Source organism: Ascaphus truei, chromosome 3, assembly GCF_040206685.1.
Source record: "Ascaphus truei isolate aAscTru1 chromosome 3, aAscTru1.hap1, whole genome shotgun sequence".
Lineage (NCBI taxonomy): Eukaryota > Metazoa > Chordata > Amphibia > Anura > Ascaphidae > Ascaphus > Ascaphus truei.
This window is the reverse complement of record NC_134485.1, coordinates 231,179,017-231,206,849: the sequence shown is the minus strand read 5'-3', so window position 1 is coordinate 231,206,849 and position 27,833 is coordinate 231,179,017. Positions and strand designations below refer to the sequence as shown.

Genomic DNA, 27,833 nt, shown 5'->3' with positions numbered 1-27,833 from the left:
GATTGGCGAGTTTACGTACCCAGGATCATCATACACTCTCCACGCTATTTAGTTTCCCTCCCTTCTCAAGATGGGCTCCCTGTGTTTATTCAGTGACGGAATCATCAGTTGCACACCACACAATATAGAGCCGTATTAAGAACTTTGCATTTATTATACCTCAGGGTCCGTTCTGCCTATTTACATGGTTGAATTCATCATTACAAGTGGATATGATATCTATTAACTCCTCAATACTTTAGAAGCACCCTTTCAGGTAGGGTGACCAGATGTCCCGGTTTAGCCGGGACAATCCCGGTTTGTTAAGGTCTGTCCCGGCGGCCCGACATACTTTAAAATGTCCCGTTTTTTTTGTGGCTGTCCTAGCTTTGACCAGAGAAGGTGGGGGCACCAGAGAGCAAGAATGCAAGGAGGAGAGCAGAGGCCGGTCTGACTGCTGCTGCAGAGGGTTGGGGCAGGGTTAGTGATAGTGAAGCCTCAGCAGTGAGAACCGGAAGTGAGGTGGCTTTGCCCCCAACCAAGATGCCCCCCCCCCCAAACCCAGCTCCACAGTGAAAGGTAGGACACACACACCACCCCCCGCCCCCTGCAGCTGCTCCTCAGAGCTGGTGTCAGTGCAGAGTCAGTGTCTCAGTGCATGGTCAGTCTCAGTGCAGGGTTAGTGTGTCAGGGTCAGTGTCTCAGTACAGTGTCAGTGTCTCAGTGCAGGGTCAGTGTCAGTGTGTCTCATTGCAGGGTCAGTGTCAGTGTGTGTCTGTGCAGGGTCAGTGTCTCAGTGCAGGGTCAGTGTGTCAGTGTCTCAGTGCAGGGTCAGTGTGTCAGTGTCTCAGTGCAGGGTCAGTGTCAGTGTGTGTCTGTTCAGGGTCAGTGTGTCAGGGTCAGTGTGTGTCTGTGCAGGGTCAAGGTGTCAGGGTCAGTGTGTGTCTGTGCAGGGTCAGGGTCTGTGCAGTGTCAGTGTCACTGGCTGTGCAGGGTCTGTGTCAGTGGCTGTGCGGTCAGTGGCTGTGCAGGTCTGTCTGTGAAGATCAGTGGCTGTGTGAGTGTCTGCACAGGTCAGTGGCTGTGTGTCTGTGCAGATCAGAGAGAGAATTTGGGGTAGCGAGAATGGACGGGGAGAGAGAATAGAGGAGGGGATTGAGAGAGAGAAAATGGAGGAGCGGAGGAAGAGAGAGTGAATGGGGGATGGGGAGAGAATGAGGGGAGGGAAGGGAGAGAATGGGGGAGGAAGGGAGAGAAAACGGGGGGGAGGGAAGGGAGAGAGACTGGTCGGGTGAGAGAAAATGGGGGAGGGATAGAGGGAATGGGGGAGAAGGTAGAGAGAGAAATGGAAGAGGTAGAATGAATAATACAGCATCAATGGTGACACTATTAGATAAATATAATTATAATGTTCATTTTTTAATAATGTAATTTGTTGTATTAATAATTTTTTTTATTTGTCCCGGTTTTTCATTTTCAAAATCTGGTTACCCTACTTTCAGGTCTTGTCCTACTTTGCATAGGACGCCACAGTCACTTAACATTTTCTCTCCCTGGCCTCCTTCTCTTGCAGTGTCCCGACAACTTTGACATGGCAATGTGTCGCCACATGTTGTTAAGGCGTCATTTGACATAGCGACGCTGCAGGAGGAGGTAAGAGAGCTTTACTGAGGCCCCATGCTCTCCCCCGGCAATCAGTTTAATTATTGTGGAGAAGAGCGCGGGAGTTCTGTAACTGCAGCAATCCCCCCCAAACGCACACACAAATATTGCTACAGGCCCAGGCCTATGCCTAAATACGAGCATGCCCACCTCTCCACAATTGCAGTGCTAGGAACGATTTGTATGAGTTATCGCCTATTTGTATGACTAGGGCTATTTTACATTACATTAACAATTTTTGGTGTATATAAATTAGATGATTATTACTGTCCAGCCGGTGTTTGTAGAAAAACTCCTATGTGCTGCAAGCCGCGCACTTAGGGTTGCCAGGTGTCCGGTATGGAACCGAACTGCCTGGTATTTGGTTACTCTGTCCGGTAAAAAATGAGAGATAATACCGGACATGTATGTGTCCGGTATTACTTCTCTGGACATAGTGACCTGCCGGCGGGCGGCAGGAATCGAGGGATTTCCCCCGAGAAGTGGTAGAGCAGGGCTGCTGCTGCTAGGGGGCTGGGCAGCTTCCTCCATCCTGATTGGCTGCTGCTGTGTAATGCAGCCAATCAGGATGGAGGTGGTAGAAGCCTGGGGGTGTGTCTCCTGTGTGTATTTGTTCTGTTTTGTCCTGGTGTGTGTGTTTTTTGTGGCTGTCCTGTGGGGATGAGAGAGGAGGAGGGGAGAGGGGGTGAGAGAGGAGGGGGGGAGAGGGGGTGAGAGAGGAGGAGGGGAGAGGGGGTGAGAGAGGAGGAGGGGAGAAGGGGTGAGAGAGGAGGAGGGGAGAAGGGGTGAGAGAGGAGGAGGGGAGAGGGGGTGAGAGAGGAGGAGGGGGTGAGAGAGGAGGAGGGGGGTGAGAGAGGAGGAGGGGAGGGGGGGTGAGGTGAGAGGAGGGGAGGGGGGTGAGTGAGGAGGGGGGTGATAGGAGGAGTGGGGGAGTGAGAGGAGGCGAAGGGTGGGTGAGAGAGGAGGGTAGGGGTGAGATAGGAAGAGGGGTGGGGGTGAGAGGAGGAGGGGAGGGGGTGAGAGGAGGAGGGGGTGAGAGTGGGTGGGGTGAGAGGGGGAGAGGGGTAAGAGGAGGAGGGGAGTGGGGTGAGAGGATGAGGGGTGAGGATGAGGGATGAAAGAGGATGAGGGGTGAGAGAGGATGAGTGGGGGTGAGAGGATGAGGAGGGGTGCAACAATCTTGGAATTTGTGGGAGAGGAGCATTAAGATCAGTATTGCTCGTTATGGGCCTGTATGACTGCAGGTCAGTTATTTATAAATGATCTGACAATTATGTAATTTGTTCTAAATGTCACTCCAAGTATGCACCAATTTGCATCCAGACTTCTTACGAAACAGAATATAAATTGGTGCAAATTGGTGAATATTTGTAGTGAAATTTAGAAAAAAATTACGTAACCGTCAGGTCATTTATAAATAACATTCTTCACCACCAGCGATTCTCGCGCGTGTCTCACCTTTCACCATTGGGTCCAGTATTTTTGGAGAAGCCACCTGGGAACCCTACATGCACTATACTGTAATTGTGAAGCACTTTGAAACCCATTGGAAGAAAAGCGCTATATGAAATAATTATTCTCCGTTTATAAATAAAAAAATATCGCCACAACACTTTATTTTTTATAAAGCCAAAATTGAACGCAGCAATATTGACCTTTAGTATACATCCTCTCCCTGAATCCCCTGCTTGTCTCATCTTTACTGTGCATTGACTCCTCCTCCCAACTAGGAGGAGACACATTGCCAGACTAGAATGCTTCATACAGAAATATCCTGCTGAATTGCGGTCACTTTTACTGATTGTCACTGATCAGTTTCATTGATTGTCAGCAGTCCCACAGACATCCATAGAGTCTCACTCTAAATAAATCTAGATAAAAATCTGTGTCTTTCTATTAAAATGGCATTGTTTGGTCTTGAACCCCCAGCAATTGGAAGTTGACACATGCTTCATCTAATTCTGTCTGCCATGATGTTACACCTAGGCAGTAAGAATTTTCAGAGGGGCTTTCTTCAGCTTGGAAAGTCAAAGAACTGGACCCCAGGGAATGTCAAGGGATGCATTTTCAAGAAGCAAGGAAAACACATTTTTAACTTTTTAAGGGTAGAGAGGACCAATAACTACAAAAAAAGTTTATTTTCAAATCAACTACCATGGATTACATTTTCAACAAAGCTTATTTGTTTAAAAAATAATAATAATTGAATATGTACTTCATAATTTAATTTGTGATTAAAGTGTGTGATGCATAAACGTTCAGTCCTATAGCTTTCCTCCTCAGCAACGCCACATCTTCCCTGCCAAGAATGGATGCTATTATTTAGGTTGTGTGCACTGCCAGAGATCAAAGTTCTGGATGGTCATGGTGCCAATAACCGCACTAGCACCAAAGAAGTCTGTAAAGCAATACATTGAAGGATCCTCAGGCATGTTAAGAGTTAAATAACATTTCCTATTTTTACAGGTTAAAAACTGTTGCTGTGTTTCTATATTTATTTAGTAGTGGAGTGAAAACATCAAACTGCTTCTAGAACATGCCCACATTGGTGGAAGCTGTGTGACTAGTCTGAACTCCTCTTTTCCATTGCAGTGCTAAACAGAAGTAGAACACAGCTAATTCTTGCATCAATAATTAGCAAGAACAAAAGACTAGGGAGTTCTATGTTTATGGACTTGTTATACTAATCCTTGGTCTGTGATGATCTCATAAAGCTTCACTCAAGATTTACAGTTCATCGCACACCTTGGGTGTGTAAGGGAAAAGAAATCCATAACTCACTCTTTCCTATCCATTATTCTTTCTATAAACACTGATACAGTAGCCTCTTTGATCTTGACTTGACTCTCAGCCAGCTGGGTACTGCATGTCATATTTGCTATCTACAAAAGTATGGTTAAATTAGTCGTCTTGAGAATGGGCACATAGTACTTTTTATTTTGATTATTTTTAAATAATAGGGTGACTTTATCAAGTAAGCATTTATGTTTACTACTATCCTTATGAGAAAGATATAAAAAGTAGGACAAATAAGTTGTTTTAATATTATTTATAAAATGTTTTACCAGGAAGTAATACATTGAGAGTTACCTCTCATTTTCAAGTAAGTCCTGGGCATAGCGTTAAGATGACAAATAATACATTGTTACAATACATATGTAGCCAGGTCCCCTCTGGCCCCCCTGTGACTCCCCTTACCTCCGCTGAGGCTGGCAGCGGAGGCATGCTGGTGCACACGGTAAGTCAAGGAGGCTGCAGGAGCTGCGGGCAGTCAGGTGGGCTGGCAATCTGTTCGCGGTGTACCTGACAAGCGGGGGCCGCCATCTTTGAAGCCGTGCATGCGCAGTGCAAGGCTTGCGCATGCGCCATGGCCTCAGAGTTGCAGCAGCCATTACTAGAGTGGGGCGCATGTGCAGTGCACTAGAATAGCGACGGACATTACATGTTAAGCTCCGCAGGGGAACTACAGTTCCCAGCAGCCACAGGGGCTGCGAGTCACAGGGGCAAGCACAGCCAATATCGTGGCAGGATTCTTCTGCTGAGATAAAGATACATTTGGAGCGCTGGCATCCACGCTTCAGTTGGGAGCTGGATAGAAGAGGGTAAGGTAGAGTTTCAGGTGCCAGTGGTCCTGAGACTAGGCCTAGAGGCCTCCTTCACACCCCAGCTAGGCCCTGACTCTCCATAAGCTTGTGGGGGCGATAGGGAAAGGCCCCTCAGATAGAGACATTTCCCCATTAGCCCAATGGTGTCAGGGACACAGCAAAGACGCCGTGCAGTGACGTGCGGCCTGTGGTCTGGGACCAGACCACCACCACAAGTTAGAGACTCTCTTAAAGGTGAGACACTCCAGCGGGAGGTCACCCCATGCAGAGGCGGATGCATTGGCTAACGACGACGACGTGGGATCAGACTGGTCTTGTCATCAGTTGGCGTACCCGGGTGTTGGAGCACCCGGCAGGTATCACGCCCTACATGTGCACCAAAGATCATACACACATTCTGTGGGTAGCGCTACCACACGCTTTTGGGTGGGTTTGGCTCCTGTGGACACCAGGTGGTTAGGTGCCTAGGGCACCTCAGTACTTTTGGGGAATCCACACCAGGGTGTATAAGGTGGTGGTTGCATGGTGGGGCACTGTGAGGGCAAAGCCGTGCGAGGCCTGTATAATATGTGTTATTAGTTGTGTTACCAGTAAAGATAATCTGTTATCACTGTGTGCATATCATTTCTCTACTGTGTGTTCCTGGGCAGGGGTTATCCAATTGTGCTTGGATCCCTCCCAGGTGGAGGCGCTTTCATCATACATATCCCAGGCTTCCTGCAGCGGAAGATCAGGCCTCCTTTGAGCCAATCAAGTAACGCACCACACGTAGTCACCCTAGACACAGGGGAAAGGGGGCTACACATAGTTACATAAGTGAACAGGGTATAGATTATATACAAGACATAGCATGCACAGTAAAAGATAATATACAGTCATGTGAAAAAGAAAGTACACCCTCTTTGAATTGCATGGTTTTACAAATCAGGACATACTGTAATAACAATCATCTGTTCCTTAGCAGGTCTAAAAATTAGGTAAATACAACCTCAGATGAACAACAACACATGACATATTGCACCGAGTCATGATTTATTTAACAAAAATAAAGCCAAAATGGAGAAGCCATGTGTGAAAAGCGGAACCGGCGATTTTCATTATGTGCGCATGCGCAGACCGGCAATGCGCCGTTCAACATCGGCAAAAAAAAACATTCTGCACATGCGCAACCCTGGACCGGCCCGTTCTGCACATGCGCGACATCGGACCGGCCCGTTCTGCGCATGCGCAGACATGGCAGCCCCCTTCTCGGTACTGCCGTATCGGCGGATCGCCGAAAAGCAGGGCGCCGAGAAGCAATGGGTCTTACACATCAAATCTGCAAATGTGTCACACAAGAAAGCATTCAATATTTAAAGTGAAAGTAACCATTATAAAAACATTTGATTGAAAATTGAATGTATTATTACCACATACTCAACAATTGTAGGTAAACTGCTTGTATATGGGACTTGTTTGGCTTTGTATAATGAAATAGCAAAAACCCTCCTCACATTTTTATTATCATCATTTATTTATAATGCGCCAACATTTTCCGTAGCGCAGTGCAATAGGGTTGGAGGGCAAGAACAACAAAATATTAAACATAACATACAGTGTTGCAGTAGGTCAGGAGGGCCCTGTCCTAAGGAACTTACAATCTCCCCTAAGGAAGGATAAGTGGAAACATAGGGTACAGGGGATAAGAAGGTTGGCGTGTTTCAGATAGCTGCTTGTTAATTGAATGAGTTGGTGTTGGGGAAGAAGTACTGTATGTGGGATTGGGCTGAGGTGGAGCTGTGAGAGCAGGGTAAAGTATGAAGAAAGAAATGCTTCAATATACATGTAATCCTTATTCCCCCTCCCACCTCCCCCCCCATCTCACATAGGGTCTCCTAGGGAATATACTGCTCCAGCTACATGTCTTAGGGTGGTGCATACCTGCTGGCAACAGGGGGGCCTGAGTTTCCCACATGATGGTATAGGGGATGAACAGGTCAGGCGTCTGGGGTTGTGCCACAATCTTACTTACAGGTGCAGCACCTCCATCTTGTGCAGCCCCCAGATGTATGGGGTGAAGTATCTGCAAAAGATCTTGTTCCCCTCCTCCCAATATACTTCAATCTCAGGCAGGAGGTATAGGTAAAATGCAGTGGCTCTTTATTTGATCTTCCTCTATTCAGCAGCACAGATCACACAGCAGGCTTTCTCCTTTAGGATGTCCCTGAACACAACTCCCAGTCAAGGGCACCGAGAGAGGTTCCAGCTCTTCCCCTATCCTCTGGTAGGATAGGAGGTATTGGTACCCAAACCCCCCCCGTAGGGAGGCCTCAAGCCTGCCAGAGCCCTGGCAGCTTGGTCTGGGTAACCTTGCCCCTCTCACGGTAGGGACAGACTGACTAAATAGGAAATGGCAGTACCTTAAGCAAGCCCCAGCAGGCACCACCCCTGTGTCTCTAATTGGACACAGAGCCTAATGACATTGCCTTCACTGACTCACGGCACTGCATGAAGTGGGGAAAACCCATGATTGCTCCTGGAAAAACCTGCTCTTACGCAGGTATTACTGCCAGGAGGAGGGCAGACCTATAGCCCAAACCACACAGGGGGCTACATACATCTGAAATATTTTACCAAAAACCAATAACAGAGCAGTGTTACCACTTTTACATAAGCCTTCAGAATATGTGTCTTCTTAGTCAAGGGATGGTTGTGAGCAAAAACCACACACAATAATGTATCTAGACTCTCACTTCCGATTAATGTTGCAGAGCCAGGCTGCCATAATGAGAATCCTTGGTACGCAAACATTAAGTTATTTTGCCTGATGTACATCTAGACCCTCTTCCCCCTCCCAATCGCAGATCGGGTCCCCTAAGGTGTTCTGGGGCCTGGCTAGGTGTCTCTGTGTGGTGCATACCTGCTGGCAACAGGAGGGCCTGAGTCTCCCGCGATGACATGGGGGATAACATGAACAGGTTACTGGAGTGGATGCCTTCGTTCTGGTTCAATGGTGCAGCACCTCCATCTATAGTAAGCCCCAGGAATGCGGGGTGGAATCCTTACCACAGAGATTCCCCACAGGGATGAGAGATTCCAGTCTCACACAAGGTTCTCTTTAAATGCAGCAGACTCTTTATTCTCTGGGCAGCAGCAGCAGCCGACAGGTACAGTGATGCACAGTCCACTACTGTTCTCTCTTGTGATGGTCCTGCCTCCACTCTGGATCCTACGGGCATCCAGAGTGGGGCTAGCTCTTCCCTCACCCCCTAAGCAGGGTGAGAGGTACTTGGTCCACCTCACTAACTATAGCTAGATCAGCTCTACTCATGAGCTGATCACTCCTCTGCTCCTAACTCACTAACACTTCACACTCCAACTTCACTCTCACTCCTCTAACTCTAAATAGGAAGTGACACTGCTTTATGTAACCTCCAGTAGGCACCGCCCCTGCGTCTCTTGATTGGACACAGGGTCACATGACCTACCTTCACTCACACAACCCAGTGTCATAAGCGTGGGAAACCCATGTCAACTCCTGGCAATCTGCCCTTAGCAGAGTTTACACACAGGAGGAGGATAGAACTATAGCCCCATTTCTTACTAGGGCTACATACAATATGACGTAGAAATGGAACATATGGGACATGTGACAAGTAGATAATTAGGGTACTAAAGATCACAAACAGACAATACTATATTTAACACTAACAAGTCAGAAGAAGAGACCTTAGTTAAGAGGTCCTGGAACCTTGTATTATTAAATTGGATAAGTGATGTATAATTATTATTTTTTTAATTCCTGGCCAACACTTTATGTATCTCTGCTTTTCAGAAACAGTAATACATTTCTACAATGGATGTATATATTACTTATATTACTTGTATACTTACATGCTCTGTCTCAGGGTTGATAGCATACTTTGTTGTTTGAACACATTTAAAATATCTTAAAATATTGAAAAACACCTTGAGTATTACAGTATGCGCTGCAAGAAATATTCAAGAATTTTTTTATTGATATCTATAGAGGCTATTCAGTCTTGATCCTACTCTCCCACTTCTAAGATCAAACATACTGTAACATGAACTCTGGATCATACACCTTTTTAATTGAAATAGTACATTACACGGTGCAATGTACACTATGGACAGATATACCAGGGCATTAGTAAAAAAAAAGTTGTGTCAGTGATGGAAAGTTTCTTTACTTATCAGAAAAAGTGTATATCTATATTGGACTATTTTTATGGTTTTGTTGTCTTGGGCTCTTTTTACTTTTATTTTTATATTTTGTCATTTTTGTGTTTTTTTAGTCAGCAGCACTGTTATTATATGAATACATCTAGTTCATCCCATGAATTTGTTTTGCTAGTATATTAGGGATACATTGGTATTGTGCATATTACAGATTATTGTCTGGATTTAGCCTAACTAGGGACAGTATACATCAGTTTTTATTTTTACCACACAATATTAGGGACAGTCTTAAATATTGTTTTTGTTATAGATGTAGCCATGTCTCCATTTGCCCCGCCCCCTTCCTCTTCACTATGTTGCTCCGCAGGGAAACTACACTCCCCAGAATGCCCCAGGAGCTGAGGTCATGTGACACAGTACAGCCAATCGGGCTGCTAGAATCTCCTGAGGGGAGATTGGAACTTTGGGAGCTGTGCAAGCTGACAGTTAGTTCAGTTGGAGCCAGGACTGAGACAGGGAAGATAAGATCTGGGTGTCAGTGGCACCCAGACTAGGTCATATTAACCCTCTTAGGTCCAAGATAGTTCCCAATCACCTAATTAGATTGTGGCTGCTTCAGAGAAACCCCTAGCTAGGGACATTTCCCCATTAGCTGTGTATAGTTAGTTTATAGTGCCAGTGAAGAAGCCACGTAGTGAAGCATAGCCTGCAGTCTGGGACCCGATCCAGGCATACATCATTAAAGACTATTTTATTGGTGGGACCATCCTGCTGGAACCCACCCCACGCAGAGGCGGAGGCTTCGCTGATGGTGACGTTGCTGGATCTCCAGGATCCCTGTTGTTAATCGGGCGCTCCGGGTATTGGAGCACCCGGCATGTATCGCAACTAAAGTGCACCAACGGTTCACGGGTAGCGCTACCATACACACTTTTGGGTGGGCCTTGACATTGGGTAAAAGGACATCAGGGTATTGGTGCCAAGCACCCTTTGTACTGTGGAGACACTCACTTGGTCTAAGGGGTTTGGAAGTGTATATATATATAGATATATATATGTATTGCTATGGAGTATGCACCTTGAATTGTGACATTTTGCTTGGAGTGCCAGCTGCTTTTTTACATATATATACACGAGGCCCACCTCAACATTAAAAATGAGTGCGATGTTTTGGCGTGTACACACATAATAATAGTTAATAAACTAGTACATCACCCAGAACTACAACCGTGGCGATCATCACAGCAGCGGACTGGATAAAAAATGCAGCATCATGCAGGGAAATTGTAAGATAAAAAACAACTGTCGCCTTTTTTGAATGCATTACATTTTCAGTATGATGTACAGTTAGGCTTCTGCTAGTTTTTTTTTACTACACTTTCTTAGACAGATTGTGTGTAAGGAAGTGCTGTCCTGTATTTGGATATTCATTCAATTACGCGTTTCTTGTTTTTGTATCCCAGCACTATCTATATGTGGGTAGATACTCAGTCGTACATCATGGCTTTTTTATCCTCCATTCCACTAAATCTGTTTGTAACGGTCCATTTGTATTATGATGTTATTTGAATGCTGTACTCCCACGTGTGGGGGGCGATCAGGGATCTGCAGCACTTATTGGAGTTTACTTCACTCCGGTGTGGCTGCATCTACAGGTTGCTTTGCAACTCTTGCTCTGAGGGTTGTGGCCCTATGGAGCACGGGTTTCTTTTCACTTCCGGGTTATTTCTTCTTGGTTTCATGATTGTTTGCTCTGACCAAGTTCCCTGTGAGGACCAAAACGTTGCTTGCTTCTATGGACTTCTAAATACACCTTTTCTTTCAACTTACCTGTGTGGTGCTGCATCTTTTTATCTAGTCCGGTGGCACGAACCGGTCATCACGGTTGCCGTTCCGGGTGATGTACATGTGAGAATATATGAGAGAGAGAAAAGGGGATGGGAGGGAGAGAGAGAAGGGGGAGGGGGGGCAGGGGAGAGCGAGGAAAAAAAACACTCCAGGACTTACTTTTGCAATAAACTTTAGTTATTTTTCTATCTCCTGTAAAGATCTGAAACTTTAATGGTTTTGCAATAAATGTTATGTCTTTATCGAAGTCTTGTAGTGACTGCTTCCTTCTTTTCTGTATTCCAGCCATACAGTATGTATTTACATGCCTGTATGCATAAATATTTTGGTTATTTCCCAGTTTCAAACATTGTTCAAAAAGTCCACACCAACAAGGCAGATTTTGAAACCGGACGTGGTATTTTAATGGGAGATTGAAGGCACTATATTGTAATTTGAAATTATGGCTAATGCATATGTTATTTTCTAAACCTTACTATTCTTATTTTCCATACCAGCAATGTTTTAGTTTGTCACAATAAATTGCAATCCAATAGATTACAATGCAATAAATCTTTCAAAAGCCCTGACATTAGATTTCTACAGTAGTTTCACTTTTCTCTGACTTCCACTAAACGCCTTGTCTGTTGCAAGTTCAGCAAAGCAAAGATCTCCTTACGTTTTTGTATAATCTTGGCTGTGTTGTGTAGGTGGCACCATATAATGTTATTAATTATAATCAAAGTGTTTCCAAACAAAGGGATCTTCCTACCTATGCTATAGTGTTGTTCTTCTTTCCTGCTCCCTCTGTTTGCTCTACTTTGCTGTATTGTTCATTACTTTTATCCAATAATTTAAAGTAATTGGGTGGGAGTTGGTGGACTGAAGGTGAAATCTGCTTGTTAAAGAAATCTGATTGATGTCAACAGGGAGAAAAGCAAATCAACACTGCAGTAAACACTGACAACATTCCTCCACTTGATTAATTCTACCATGTAGTTTCTTTTTTAGAAAGCAGAACTACTTCCTAGACAACCATGAGTGAAGGGCCTGAATACAGCAAAGCTTATGGACTTCGGTGGACATTCAGAAGCATGGATCCCCGCAGCTACATCGCGGCAGACATTGTCCTCGGCGCTGTGTTCTTTTGCTTGTTCGTCCACGGTGCCAGGGACAGTACGTCTTGCTACATATGTATGTGGAGCTGCCTTTAGAAATCTAGAATTCCCATATCTAAATCCCAGAGTTTGATATAGTTCTTAGAAGCACAGTTTGTGGTAGACTCAGGATTGGAATAATCATGTAATCATAGGAAAGTGGAGCTGAAAGGGACGTCTTTGATTTATCACAGTCCTCTTCTGATCCAAGTAGAGATACCCACCGTTTACCTTGACTAGCACACGCTGTTAAATATCTAACTTTCTTTGAATGCGCCAGGATAATTCTGCAACATGCCAAGTTAGTCTGCAGTGATGTTGGACCACTATTAAGTTCTGAGTATTTTTAGTTTAAATCTCACTTTCTGTACTATAGGTCTACTATACAATGGGGGGGGGGGGGGTTATTAATTCAACTGCAATTGTGCTAATAGATTTCCAACCTTTTTTGTTTGGAGGAACCCTTGAAGTATTTCGAAAAATCTCGGGGAACCCCTATCTGGCTGACACATGTTAGGTTCGACAGGAGTCAGTCACAACATTTCACACCTCACGAGCCACCTCTATTTCCCACCCTTTACCAATGTAGTTATCTCCCATCCATCTCACTAACTCTCCTCCCTCCCGCCTCACATGTATTTATCCCTTGCGTCTCACTCTTATTCCCTCTTTTCCTCACTCACTCCCTCCTGCCCCCCTCTCTTCTCTCACTTGCCCCTACCTTCCGTCAATTACCCCACTCTCTCTCAATCCACCCTACAAAATACATACCAAAAAACCCCACCCCTAGGGGGGGGGTCTGTGGTCCATAGGAGGAACCCCTGAGACTGCTTCAAGGAGCCCCAGGGTTCCACGGAACCCTGGTTGGGAATCACTGTAATAGGGGCACTATCGCAGTTTCAGAATAACCCCCCTCACCCAATTTCCAAAGGCAGGCACACATACATTTTTCTATGGATGGCCGAGGTGTCTTCTGCTTCTCTTACCTGGCCTTGATGAAACAATCCTAAATGGCCACTTGCTCTTACTAGAACTGACAATTTTTCACTGGCAAGAACAATATAAATGTCCAATCATAATTATAATTTAGCTTTATGGATAGTAGGTGAAAGACGAGTTGGGGACAGAGTGAAAGGACACATCCGTGATAGTACTTAGGTTTTAAGAGATGGTCCTTATTTCGACTCACTCTGTTGTAAGAGCCTAGCGAGTAATGGCCTCAGGCCATGCCCATGGTTACCGCGAACGCAGTTGCATGATCAAAATGATGTGCTTCTATTAGGCTGTCTTTAGAGCGTGTGGCTGCACCCATGGCCAGAAGCGCCGGCGCTCACGATGCGCGAGGAAACAAATAAATGTGTTTCCTCATGCGACGGCTGGGTAACGTTCGCCCTCACAAGGCGAACCAGCTCTGTGACGTCACTGCCACGCCACCCGACATGCCTGCCCATCACGTCTACCCAGATCGCTGCAGGTAAAGGCGCACGTTACGTCACGCGCACGGTAGCGCATGCTCTAACAATGGACACGGCCTAAGATTACCAACATTTTTGTAAAGTTAAAGGGGATTGTGCATGTTTTCCAAATTCATAAAGAGTTTCAGCATGGGGGCTGAAAATAAAGGTGGTGGTAGGGGCCACAGCCCCCCTGGGTTTATACATTTTTTTTGGCATTGCAGCTTGTAACAGGATCTTATCCCTGTTTAAATAAAGCAGCCTCAGAGCTCTGAGAATACAGCAGAGAGATAGTTAATTGCAGCCACTCAATTATCTAGTCTCCACCTGACTAATGAGAGCTCTGTTAAAAGCCTCATGTGAGAGACACAGGATTCCTTAGCCCACAACTGGGCTGGCCTGAGGACCATATGATGTCTTGGTGCACACAGAAGGACTGTATGCTGACAGCAAGACGGTTGTTTTTTTAACACAGGGATCTAACTTAACGAATATTTGTAGTCATAGTATTACACGGAAATTATATAGGTTAAGCACTCGAGGGGGGGGGGGGATGGGACATCCATGAGGAAGAGAACACAACAACTAACGGGGGGAGGGGGCAGGGGGGTGGAAAAAGGAAAATGATCACGATATTCTTAGAATTAAATCTCAGCACCCAGTCCTATTCCTATCTCCAAAATCGTTCCTCCAATTAGATCATTCTAAATCCCCTCATTTATTTTTACAGCAATGCTAGCTCTGTATCAAGCCCTGCACCACCCTCGTGTCAGTCAGGGTTCCCACACTTGAGCAAATGTATGCGATTTTTCAAGTAGATATGCTGTGATCTGCTCCATTTTCAGGGTATGTAATATCCTGTGTTTGATAGATAGTAATCCTGGGCCTGTCTGCTTATTCCAACACACAACGATAGAGCATTTAGTGACCAGCAAAATATGTAATATTAGTTTATATCGGTGTTTGGGTATGTTGGGAAGGGGTCTGCCCAGTAGGGCCAGCCATGGGTCAGGGATCATAGTCATGTCTCCTAAGACGTTGATGAGGTCAAATATTTGCCGCCAGAGGGGGGCTAAAACTGGACAGGACCATCAGAGATGCAAAAGGGATCCTCTCTGTCCACAACCACGGAAACATAGGGGGGAAATATTCCTATTGAAAGCATGCAGTCTTATTGGTGTAAGGTACCAGCGACACAACATCTTATGTGTCTTTTCCTTTATGGTTGTACATATGAAACTGGAAGCCGCTGCCTCACATATATCGGACCAGACCTCAACTTCCAGGACCTCCCCTATCTCCTCTTCCCACCTCTGCATATATCTGTAGATAGTCTTTATATTAAAATCTACGTCCAACAGAAGCTGATAAATGGTTGGGAATAAACCCCTTCCCAGATATCTTGAAAAATAGAGCATTTCAAAATAGGTTGCCACCGCCAGAGATGTGCTTGTATGCTTTATCATAATAAAATGTTTTAACTGGAGATATCTAAACACCTCTCCAGGACGTAGATCAGCCTTCTCCTGAAGCTCCAAAAAAACCCTAATCTCTTTATCCGATAACATGTGCCTGATCCGAGTTATACCTCCTCTTTTCCAAACTGCAAAACCACCTTCCTCCATTCCTGGGGCAAACGGGGGGTTATAGAAAAGCGGGATCATACTAGAATTTTTGTTAGCAAATCTGTACTTAAATTTAAGCCGATCCCAAAGTGCCAGTGAATGTTTAATCATTGGGTTTGCTACTCCTCCTGGCGGTCTATCCTGGCTGCCCAGCCATAGCAAAGTGTCTAATCTTGCCAGGGAACAAACATGGTCCTCTATTTCAACCCATGCTCTCGTACCCCTTGCTGAGTTCCAGAGAAGTAGCTGGCTCAGCTGAGAGGCCTGAAAATATTGTCGCAGATTGGGCACAGCAAGACCTCCTAGATTCGAGGGTCTCTGTTGTATTGTATTTAGAATTCTGTACCTTTTACCTGACCATATAAACCTAGCAATACTGCGCTGTAGTCTGATTATATCTTTATCTAGGGTCCGGACCGGGAGAGCCTGAAAGAGGTACATTATCCTGGGAAGGAGGGTCATTTTGACTGCCGTAATCCTGCCTATCCAGGAGATGCAATATCTATCCCATTCTTCTAAATCGTTTTTGAGCTTACGAATTTGTTGGGGGTAATTATATTTGTAGATTGTACAGATTTTGTAAGATTTACACCTAGCTATGGTATATAGTTTGTGCGCCATGTAAAATTAAAGTTAATACTCTGTAGTTTAATCAGGCCATTGGTCAAATTGGTACTCAGGTCTAGCGATTTTGGCTGATTGATTTTGAAGCCTCATATACTACCAAATTGCCAAGTGCTAGAAAAAGGTTGGGGAGAGTAGTGAGTGGTCTAGTAATCATCATTAGTATATCATCAGCAAACACCCTTTTTTTAACATGTATGAGATACAAGGGGTTCCCAGAGCTGAAACATGCTGTTTTTAGCTCCAGGGACCTCCTGGTTCCTGAGATAATTACTGTTGAAGATTTTGCTGGTACTCTCCCCTCCAGGGGAAACAAAATGGAGGTTTAAATCTGCCCGGGCCAATAGAAAGCAGCATTTCCTATTGATGCATGTGTAACAGTGTTTCCCTTGGGCCCTTCTGATCCTGACCCCTATATGAGAAACTATCCCAATTACATGTCAGTGTAGTGTGTGGTGCACCTGCTGGCAACAGGACTCCTGAGTCTCCCGCTGGGTGTAGTGGGGATTTCACCATGACAGGCGCCTGAGGTAGTGTGCTGAGTCCTACTCACATATGGTACAGCGCCTCCACCCCATCAGGGTCCCTACGGCAGCAGGGAGAAGTCTCTGACGGGGAACTCCTTGGTGCATCTTCCTATAGAATAACTCCAAACTCACACAGTCTTTTCATGCAGGTTACATGGCAGACTGCCCATCATAGTGGCCGACTCTTAGCCGCACATCTTGGAGAGGTCCTCCATGCAGAAGGTTCCTCCTTTCCCTTAATCAGTTGGCTGTCCCCCTCTCCCCTCAGGGAGAGCACCAGCTGTGCCAGAGCCCTGGACACAGTGTGTAATCAGGTTGCACCTAGCAGTCAGACTGTACTGCTGCAGACAATTAAGCTCTCCTGTAGATCATAAACTCTTACTCTCTTCTGACTCACTAACTTTAGGCAGTGCTTTGTAATATATATAGACTCCAGAAAGACCCACCTCTGTGTCACTAACAGTGGACACAAAACATGCTGTCAATTCCTTTGCTACATATGACACTTCACCAGGGTGTGAGGGAAAACCTCCATGATAGTTACTGGCAACCCTGCCTTCTTACCAGGATTACTGCCAGCATGAGAGAGATCTGTATACCAATTTTACACATGGAATTTAAATATAAGAAAGTACCGTTGGCTCCTTCCTCGGTTAGTATCTCATGCACCAGGGTGGAGAAATATAGGAAGAGGCGGGAGTGCTTCTTTAGTGCTAAATTCAAAGCTCAATATTTATTCTCATCATTGCCATCAGTTGTTAAAAAATGTTTTCCCACAACGACCAGGTGAGTAAAAGGTGCAGTTGCATTTCATTTTCTTTGAGAGAATATTTGCATTGCAAGTTGAATAGGCAGCTTTGGATGCTCATGTTTTGCTCTGGTATAATATGTGGGTATTGAACCTCTAATTAGACGAAAACGTTGCCCTTTGCCTAATGAAGCATGGCTTTGCTTAATGAACATTGGTCTTCAGCAGCATATCTTGAATCTATTGAGAAAGTGCTAACGTAATAAATAGATATACTTATGAATTAGGATTCTGAGGAAGTGTTATGTGTATTCAGCAGCATTGGAAACATTTTCAATGCAGTTGTTCTTTATTCAAAGGTATATTGTATTACCACAGTAAAAGAAAGAGGCAGGAAAAGTGAGAAAGCTGAAAGCAGCACTAATGTGGTTTTATATGCCTATCACAAGTGTAAAAATGGAATAGGTCACTGGATACTAAGTAGAATGTGTCTAGTAACTCATTTCTAGAACCTATATTAACGTTCCAAACCAGTGATCTAAAGGCAAATGATAAAAATGTTAACAGCTGCATAGGAATGTCAGAAACAGATAAAACAATAAAGTCATACTTTAGAGTGGAGGGTCTCAAACTTTTCCTTTAGTGAGCCACTTCAAATGGTCATAATCATTTGGAGGATCACCAGGCAGATAGCTCTCTTTATCTACCCACTTCCAGACATGTATAATATTTGTTTTAGCAATACTGGACCTTGAATCTAAAGAGACTGTCTCTCATCAGTAGATAGAATATTTCAAGTACCCTGTTAAGTGTTTCAGTGACCACTAGTAACATCTTTGAAGATCACTGGTAGTCTGGGCCAGTTTTTGAGCTCCTCTGCTTTATAATAACCTCTTTTGGAGTTACCTCAGTCTCACATCTGTGTCCTAGATATTGCATAAAACAGGACAAACGGGATCCAGCGGACATCCTACACCGGGTGTGTCCACTCTGGTAGAAATCAATTCTCATTCTTAAACTTTTATTTTTTGAGGACCACCTCATGGTGTAGTGTCTGTTTTCAGACAGACTTGTTCAAGTTAAACTGTTACAGAAGTGCGGACAGGGAAACAGCTACTGTAATGTTTTACCACAGCAGGGTGCCTTTGAAGTACCGTGCATGCTCAAAGTCTGCTGATTATAGGAACGGCCCCATGATGAGCTTTGCTAGCGCGCACGCACTGAACCGGTACTGCTCTGCCAGTCTCGGCAACTGTTGTTGAGCACTTGTGTTAAGGAATGAGCTTTGTACCGTTAAACTAATTAATCTGAAAAAGAAAAAAAGAATGGAACGCCAATGCTCACTCTTGTCTGTGTGCCATGTTGGAAATAAACAATTGCTTTCTCTCCTACCTTCACTCTGTGGGAGATTAAAAATGAGCTGCAATATTTTATCTCTGCTGCAGATTACTCCATCCCCGCATTTCCCTTAACACAGCTATACCTACAGTATTTATGTACCTTTGTGAGACTGACTTCCTCAATCATTAGCTTCTTCTATCAGGATCATGATCTTTCAAAACACAGAAAGGGGAAATAGTGAACCCTGCAGCTGTTCCCTGTCATACTACAATCATTAACTCCTTCAGGGTACTATATTTAAACACATTTGCTTTTCTGTGCAATGCATGCTCATAGGACATGAGGTTCGTGTTTTCTTGAGAATGCAAAGTAAATATTAATATCTGCTCAACATTTAAAGTACATCCACTTGGCAGCTGTTCATGGAGCATTTTGTGTGGACATCAGTGACTTGACTATAATAATACTTCACTATGGGCCTCATGCAGAGAGCAGCGAATTTTAAAAATGGCGAATTTCATAAAAAGGAGCTTTTTTGGAGAGTTTTAATCTCCATATGCAGAAAAGTGCGAATTCTGCTATGTTTAACATGGATGCGTCTGGCGAGTTTAAATTGGCGAGATGCGCGCTTCGGAAACATGTAAAAACAAATTCGCGCCTTTTTTTTCCCCTTTGCAATGGCCGCGAGCGCCAGTTTTTTTTGGCGAGGCAAAACGGAGACAATCGCGCCATTTTATTGGCGCGAACAGCCGCTAGATGCCGTTCGCGCCTCTCTGCATACGGATATATTTTAAACTGGCGAGATTGCGGTTCTCGCCAGCCGCGAGGCGAGTTTTACAAATAGAAATGAAAAATTGGCGCGATTTTCGGAAATCTCCATTTTCTGCTGTTTTCTGCGCGATTATCTCCAAAAAATGGCGAATTTCGAAAATTCGCTGCTCTCTGCATAGGCCCCTATATGATATAGGTTTTTCTTATTTTGTGCAGAGCGTGCATACAGCTGTACACATGATTTTGCATCCTGCCCTGAAGAGCTTCCAATCTAATTTTGAAGCACAGAGTGACTTGCCCATTGTCACCAGGAGAGATGACACTGGAATTCAAATCAATTTTACTCCATTCAAAAACCGTGCTCTTACCAGCTTCTCCTTCAGGCTTATTTGCAAAAGATTTTGAAAAATGAACCTTTGCACTGTAAACATAAGGTTTATTATTAAAAATGGATTACCGCCCCCCAAAAAAGAAGCAAACTATACTAGAATAAGGTTGCAGTGAAAAGAAAAAATACAGAACTACTGAATAGTGGCACCAGTTCAGTCTATCATGCCATGTTCGTGATTTAAGCCTCCCTTGACAATGGTTGTCAAGACAGGTTTAGCAGGAGAGCCTAGTAACATCTGCACAGGGGCTCCTAAAATGGGGTGAGTGGAGCATATATGACATGCCAAGTATGTATGAATCTGCTGTAATGGTTGGAATGAAACTGTTTCAGGTAGACCTATCAAGCCTTCTCCCTGAGGTGAACTTGACACCTGTTACGGAATATACAGTACTATTAACAGTCTCTGTATGTGTACAAAAAATGTTACAGACATTCATACTAATTTAACCCAGACAAGCTGAGACTACAACTGACAATACAGACAGGGTTTCTCTATATAAGTTATATTGTCTCTGTTTTGAAGATCAGCTTTCTAAAATGCCCTTTACAAACATATCTGAATAAGAGATTTGGCAGGGTACGACACCTCAAGTAAAAACTATATTTATATTGAAGTCTCATGCTGGTCTAGGAAAAGCTATATACATCAGCAAACAGCATCCTACCTTCTCAAAGACCTACATCTACTACAATGGAAAAAAAGGTCAATATCGCTACAGCTTTTATTGACAGCACAGCAGGACAAAGAATTTAGACACGAAATGGTTTATTTGTCATGGTCTTCGAGCTGTAAAAATGAAACCGAGTGAAAGAGATGTCCAGTTTGAACTATGCAAAGAAAATTAACGTGTGGGGTCTCAAAAGCTCAGGTACAAACTATCTGCGAAGTGCCTTCAAGTTGGCAATACAGATATTACCCTGCAAAAAAATGGGTTTTGTTTCAGAAGTGGTTGGTTATGTCATAAAAGGAGCAACAATACACACTATTTTGAATCAATGCTTTCCCCTCCACAGTTGTTAATGAAAGGCGAAGCAGTACATCATATAATTCAGTGTTAACAAATATGCTAAAATAAAAACGACATCAGATTAAAGTTATACAATTCTCAATTACAGATTCTGCCCAGCTTTGTATTTTCGTGGGAGTACTTTGTCATTTCTGCTAGGCAGTTGTCTAATACAGTCTCCTAGGACTCACTCACTCCCGGTGGATGAATAATTACTTTCTCTCACTGATAATTCCGCAATGCTCCTTGCCACTGAACTGGAGCAGCGTTTGGATGTGGGATTGTCTTACTTACTGTCTCCTTTTGCTGCCATAGATATAGTGCATGTATAGAATTGTATGGCTTATTAACAAATTACTGCACAGCTGCCGCACTGATCAGTGTCTGACAACCTATGGAACTTGTACATTTGCAAAACACTTTGGCCCAATACTGTATCAAAGCAAATGCACAGTAATATTTTAGGGGAGTAAATAATGAAGGAATCAATTTTATCCAATCACTTGTAAGCATGCCTTTGACAGACTACATACAAAAAATAACTCTTAGTTAAAAGGGACCTACTTCACTTCTTTGTTTGTTTTTCCTTGGCGCGCTAAGCACACTTAAAGACATACAATTGCAGTAGTAAAACACATAACATGCACCATGCTGCTAACAGAGTTGGCTGGAGATGTACAGTACCAAGTTGTTTTGGAGCAAAACTGAAGCAGAGTAATGTTTAGATCCCGGTGTCTATTTACACCAATGTAGTTAATAAGCATCAGCTTGTGGTTTGGTGACTATAAGCAGGAGGAGTTATCCAGATCTAGGGTTGGTGCAATAGCCACATTTTAACCACCTTAACGATATTAAGAAATGTCTCGCATTAACGATATATATCGCGATAAATATCTGTTTGATAGAAAATACAAAAACGATTAAAATCGTTTATAAGCATTTCAGTTCTTTTGTAAACTGTAATTCATTTTAAAACAGATTGTAATAAAAATAAACAAATTCATTTATATATATTTTTTTAATGAAGTTATCAGAATTGTCATGAACGGGAAATCGGGGAAGAGTGAAAGGGGGGAGGGGAGAGGAAAGGAGGTGGGGGGGGAAAGATGGGAGGAAGGGAAGGAAGGGGGTTAGGGATAGAAAGGGGAGGGAGGAATTGCTATTTATATTGCTACATAAAAGTTTAAAGCTGATGTCCTTAGTTTACCATCAAGATGTATTAAAAAAATTTGACCCTTGGTATATATACACATATTGTATGAAAGAAAAAAAAGGAAGCGATCCTTGATAGCAAGACACCAAACAATCACCTAATCCTTCCTTTCCTGTTTTACAGCTTGGTCCACTGGCAGTGAAGCATCAGGAATGACTGTGATGATGACATTACTGGGAAAATGAAGATACCGACATTGGGAAATAAAGAAGATTACCAATTTCCACTTGCCCCTAAAAGAAGCACACCTTGAAACCCCCAAAATGTTATCTCTCAGGATCATTCTATCTGCTCAAGCCAGATAATTACTGTACATCCATAAATAGCTTAAAGCAGCATCCCGCAGTGATCTCTGTTTGCATTTTGTTTACTTACTGCAAGAGATCTCTTGCTTTTTTTATTTTAAAAGTCTAATGCTTTGTTCAGGAGATATAAGTGTTTTAAATATTAAGTATCTGGGAGATGAAAATAACATTCTCCCCAGAGCTTATTGCAGACAAAAGGTTACTATGGTAACCCCAGAAACTAGAGATTAAGCAAATCGTGTTTTTTTAAAGAAGAAATTAGCATAAAAAAAAAGAGAGGAGGATATGTGCAGGGGGCAAGACACTGATGTTGCCGTGTCCCCTATTACCTCCGGTGCTGAGGAGGGAGACGGCTGCGGTGTGTGGGAGCGGTGGAGCTCCGCAGTGTACCTGGCAAGCGGGGGCCGCCATCTTGTAGTTCGTGCATGCGCAAATGCAGCCGTGCGTATGCACAGGGGGCCGAGAAGTTGCAGCAGCCATTTTAAGTTTGCGCGTGCGCAGTGGAATCTTTGTGCATGCGCAGTCCCCAGAGTGGTGGCGGCCATCTTAGCAGAGGCTCCGCATGGGTCTACATGTCCCAGGAGCCTGAGGGACATGCAGGTAGAATGTTGACACAGTTTGGCAGTTACAGGCAGTTACTGGAGTTACTGGCAGTTACTGGCAGTTGGAAGAAAGGGAGAACCGTTGAGGTAGTGTCCAGGGAGCAATGCTCCCTTGGACTAGGACTATGTTTGTCCCTTAGGTCCCAGCTAGGTCCTAAGTCCCCTAGTAGATTGTGGCTGCTACAGGGAAGACCCCAGACAGGGACGCTACCTTTTAGCCTTATAGTGTCAGGTGTTGCACCAGTGAAGAGACGCCACGCGGTGTGCTGCAGCCTGCGCTCTGGGATCAACCACAGGCAACTATAGACATTAAGGGACACCCTCCAGTTCGAGCTCCCTCAAGAGGCAGACGCCTATGCGGACCAGAGAGAGATTAAGCATACGTTGTGTGATCAGACGGATACTTTTTGCTCATTCAGCGGTAGCTGAGTACAGGAGTGCCCAGGGAGGTAAAGTGCACCACGGTCCACATGGGTAGCGCTACTTCCTACACGTGGGTGGGACTGACTCATAGGGGGAGGACACCAGGGGTATTGGTGCCACACACCCTAGGTACTTTGGGAGACACTCACCCTGTGTTGTTGTTATTGTATTGTTTCTGTGTTATATTGTATGGTACCGTTATATCGTCATTCTATTGTTAGTAAACCAATTGTTATATACTGGTGTGTGCATCATTTCACTGTAAGTGGTCCTGAAAGGGGTTATCCCGCTGCGCTGGGATCCCTCTCAGGTGGAGGCGCTGCACCGAGGAGAACGAGAGCTCACCCCAAGCTGCGGAGGCTCAGGCCTTCTGTGAGCCACAGGTAACAGCAGCACAAGTAGTTCCCTTAGACATGGGGAAAAGGGGCTACACTGATATAATAGGAGCTAAACTCATAAGCTTCTGAGGGGCGAGGGGCTTTTGGTGGAGTAAAGTGGAGTGAATCAGCACTCAAAAAGTAAATTTAAAAAAATAAAGGACTTACGTTTTCCTTTTGATCTCATCAAGTATCTTCTGTAATGTATCAAAAAGAGCAGCAATACAGAAATAAGCCTGATAAAGGGGCCAGGGGACCTTGAAACGTTGCTCTATTGTGCACATATAACACTGTGGTCTGCTAACTTTTCCTGTTGCATGGCCCGCACACCCTCAAGCTATTATTTTGAAATGTGCTTAGGTGGTTATTAATAATAAAAACTAGCAACAGACTGCAAATTAGCCAAGACTGCACATTGTTATTTTAATATATTTGGAGATACAGGTACATCATTCCCAGTGGCTCATATATTGTACACCAATGTTTCAGGCCTCCCACAGCCTGGCAAAAATATTTTTGTAAACTTAATAAGTTCACGGATCCTCCCTGTTATATTGCCATCCTGTGGCAATTGCACAGCAGCTGAACGGCCTGCACGGGCATGCCTGAACATACCTGTGGATGGAAGTCCCAAATGCACTAATTATTCTCACCTACAAATAAATACGCTCACATATGGTGATAGCAGACTGTGAAGATATCACAAACGTCAAGGAGACACGGCAGAGGGGAAAGCTTAGTAAGTGGTGCATAACAGAATGATTGTCATCTGCTGATTCCTTGTAGCGCTTTACATTGGCTATGAGGCTGACACAGTAGCTGCATGTGAGACAAATATTTTAGTAGGCCTCCTGCATTTGAGCAGTTTGCTGCTGACATATGCTAACAAACTTTAGGAGACTTGTATTGGATGCTTTTAGGTATACCTGCTCTTCCCCAAAGTATCCTGGTCTGCCTCTGAACTGCATGTGGACAGTACATGTACAACTCAATTCGTCCAAGCCCTGCATACACTATTGACATCCCATCAAAGGCACCCTGAAAGTGTAATTAGTCTGGTAGGTTAGCCGAGTGTTGGTATGGTATTAAATGCCAGGGTATTGTGAAAAGTGTGAATGTGAAGGGGGTACAGAAAACCATTGGGATTTTGAGGGTATGAGTGTGCCATGGAGAATGTTAGTATAATGGGCTAACAGTATTGTGTGTATATGTGCATGTCAGATGGAGGGAGGGAGCATGAGGGTGTGAGATCCAATTGATCACGGATTGTATGGCAGGATTTGTTTAAGGGGCCAGTGAAAGTAAAACTGTCATGGAACAGAAATACCCATTTCTGCCTTCTCTGTTTCACCCCCCCCCCCCTTTCCTTGGCAGTTCTGCCTGCTAGCTGTATTTGGATGTTACTTTCCTTGCAGTTTCACTCCCAGTGCAGATGGAATGGATACATTATGTTGCCTTTTTTCCTTCCAGTCTGTCACACCCCTGGTTGCCCTGGCAACATCTCCAGTCCCCCAAGTTAATGGGCTTTCCCATTCCCCCCTGTCCCTGCTGACAGTTAGTATGGCCTGACCCCTATCCCTGTGTCACAAGCAGTACCCACTGTCTTTTACTTCCTGACATTGGCAGAGTGAGTACATTCATGTTACACCCCTATATGAAGGCCAATTCTTTTCACCTGCCCTTACTACAAAGCATCCACAGAGATACACCTTTCCAACACAAACATCTTATCCACAAGTGCCTGTTTTTATTGCTGCCTTCCTAAATAAAGTGAAGAAAATATTCAGGATTTGTTGTGCTTTGGAAAGAGGGCTGAGTTGAAGCTAGCTGGGTTCATTCATACCCCAGACATAACCCTGGATCCAGAATAAAAACCACTGTTAATGTGCCCCTCTATGTGCTACTGAATGTCCTGAGTGTGTGAGAGGGGCCAAACAATGTATGTTAGTCATGAAATATGTGTTTGAGATGGGCTCTGTTTGGGGTGCATGACTGAAAATGTATTCGTATTCTTTAAGGTCATGCTGCCTTTTATCTAATTTATTTTTAATCTGAAAAAGAGAAGTATGATGTCTGACATCCTTGAAACAAAGGAAAAGCAAAGGAACCGCCAGTGACACATTATCCAATAATCTCTCATAAGGGGAAAAATTAATTCCTCCCTGTATCAACATCCTTCCCATGTTTACTTATTTGTATACCTTTCCTTACTAAATATATGTCCAATGTTTTTTTTTTAAAGATATCTATTGTATCTGCCATTACAGTCTCCATGGGCAATGAATGCCACCTTTTAAATGCCCTTACTGTAAAGAACCCTTTCCTTTGTTGCTGGTGAAATCTCTTTTCCTCCAACCTTAAGGGATGACCCTGTGTAATTTGTACTGTCCTTGGGATGAATAGTTATTTTGAAACCTCCTTGTATTGAACCCTGAATATATTTGTATATAATAGTTGTATAGTTGTTGTTGTATTGTTGTACATCCCCTTTTAGATGCTGCTTTTCTAATGTAAACAAATCTAATTTAGCTAGCCTCTCCTCATAAATCAGATTATCCATCACATTTATTAATATGGTGACTCTTCTCTGCACTTTTTTTAGTTCCATAACGTCTTTTTTTTATGGAGTGGTGCCCAAAACCGTACCCCATATTCAAGGTGTGGTCTTACTAATGCTTTATACAGTGGCATAACTATGCTTTCTTCCCTTCATACACCGTGTAAGGTTCAAACACTCACTTCACTGGTTTCCCATCCCTAAATATGGCAATTTTTTTTTTAAATAATCTGAACAAGTGGCTTTCTCAGTTTTGAAGAAGCGACCAGATATTTGAACATTTTCCATCATCTTGTAACAAAAGAATCCGCCATTGGCAGCTTCCTTGCTAGTGCGCCAAACATTACTGGAATATCATGTTTGATGCACCAGTGCTGTGAATGCAGAATGATGGAAATTCCTAGACCCGCACTTTTTATTTACATGGTCAGAGCAGATATATCATTTAAAGAGGTCTAGCTTGATGTCGCCTCTTTATTTTAACTTTACTCTCCCAGTTGAGCAGAATTTCTTCTGTCCCTGACACACCCATTCCTGTATCACAATCACATTACTTGCCACCATTGACAATGTGCTCTAAGGAAGAAGGTTCTCGATAAACTGAACTAGGGCTAAAACAAGTTATGTACCGTTCTTAAAGTGCATCAGAACTACACTGGAAGTAGGACCTATTTCTGTATGGTGGTGGGCCCCTCCTCCTGCAGCGTCATGTCGTCACAACAACGCGAGGCTGCAGAAGGAAGGGCGCTCCACATAAGGTAAGACCTCCCCCAGCTATATACACACACGTGCATGCACACACCCACCTCCTCCAGATACACACTCCTCCCCCTGCTACACACACACCCTCCCTCCCACATCCCTACCTTGGGGGGAGCAGCAGTGCGGTCCTGTGCCAGTTCAGGGACTCCCCAACTCCCTCCTCTAGCTCTCCCCTTTCCTGTCGGTGGGATTTGGATCCCAGGCACCAACAGGAGCAGGAAGAGGAGGGAGCACAGGGCCCAGGGCAACCGCCTTGCTTGCCTTGATCTAAGGCCGGCCCTGCGACATAAGTATTAACAACAGAAAGGGAAAAACCATACAAGTTTCTCACCTTCATTCAAATTTCCATTCACTTGTGCAACCATTGCTTTTGTGCTTAGCTACCATGAAAACATGTTATTTTGATTTGCATTAGCCATCTGTCATTATCCAGTTCGAAACTAATTAATTTGGTATAAATGACATAGCAGTAAAGCTAAAATAGTAGTCATCTCTTATTGAATACAAATGATAATTTGATAATAATGCACAGCGCTGGGCCACAGATGGAAAAAGGTAATGGTGTTTGAACACTCGTGCTTTTCTATTATGGCAGCCATTTGCATGTTAATTTTGCAGATTATACAGTATAGGAATCTGCCAGTAATGTGGGGATAACATGCACAGCCCATTGATCATACGATTCTTCCTATTATTA

General features: G+C 44.0%; 1 protein-coding gene and 1 long non-coding RNA gene across 22 annotated transcripts in view; one reads left to right on the top strand and one right to left on the bottom strand.

Moving 5' to 3' along the window:
* Positions 1-27,833, bottom strand: part of DMD (dystrophin) — a 2,761,517-nt gene that overhangs the window by 167,934 nt on the left and 2,565,750 nt on the right. The gene's annotated exons all lie outside the window — the stretch shown is intronic.
* Positions 9,895-22,455, top strand: LOC142489463 (uncharacterized). Of its 2 annotated transcripts, none has more exons than XR_012799864.1 (3): positions 9,895-10,304; positions 12,264-12,446; positions 22,234-22,455. It is a non-coding gene; the product is annotated as an uncharacterized LOC142489463 (long non-coding RNA). The 2 variants fall into 2 exon arrangements; XR_012799865.1 differs by having other exon boundaries at positions 9,896-10,304; positions 12,264-12,428.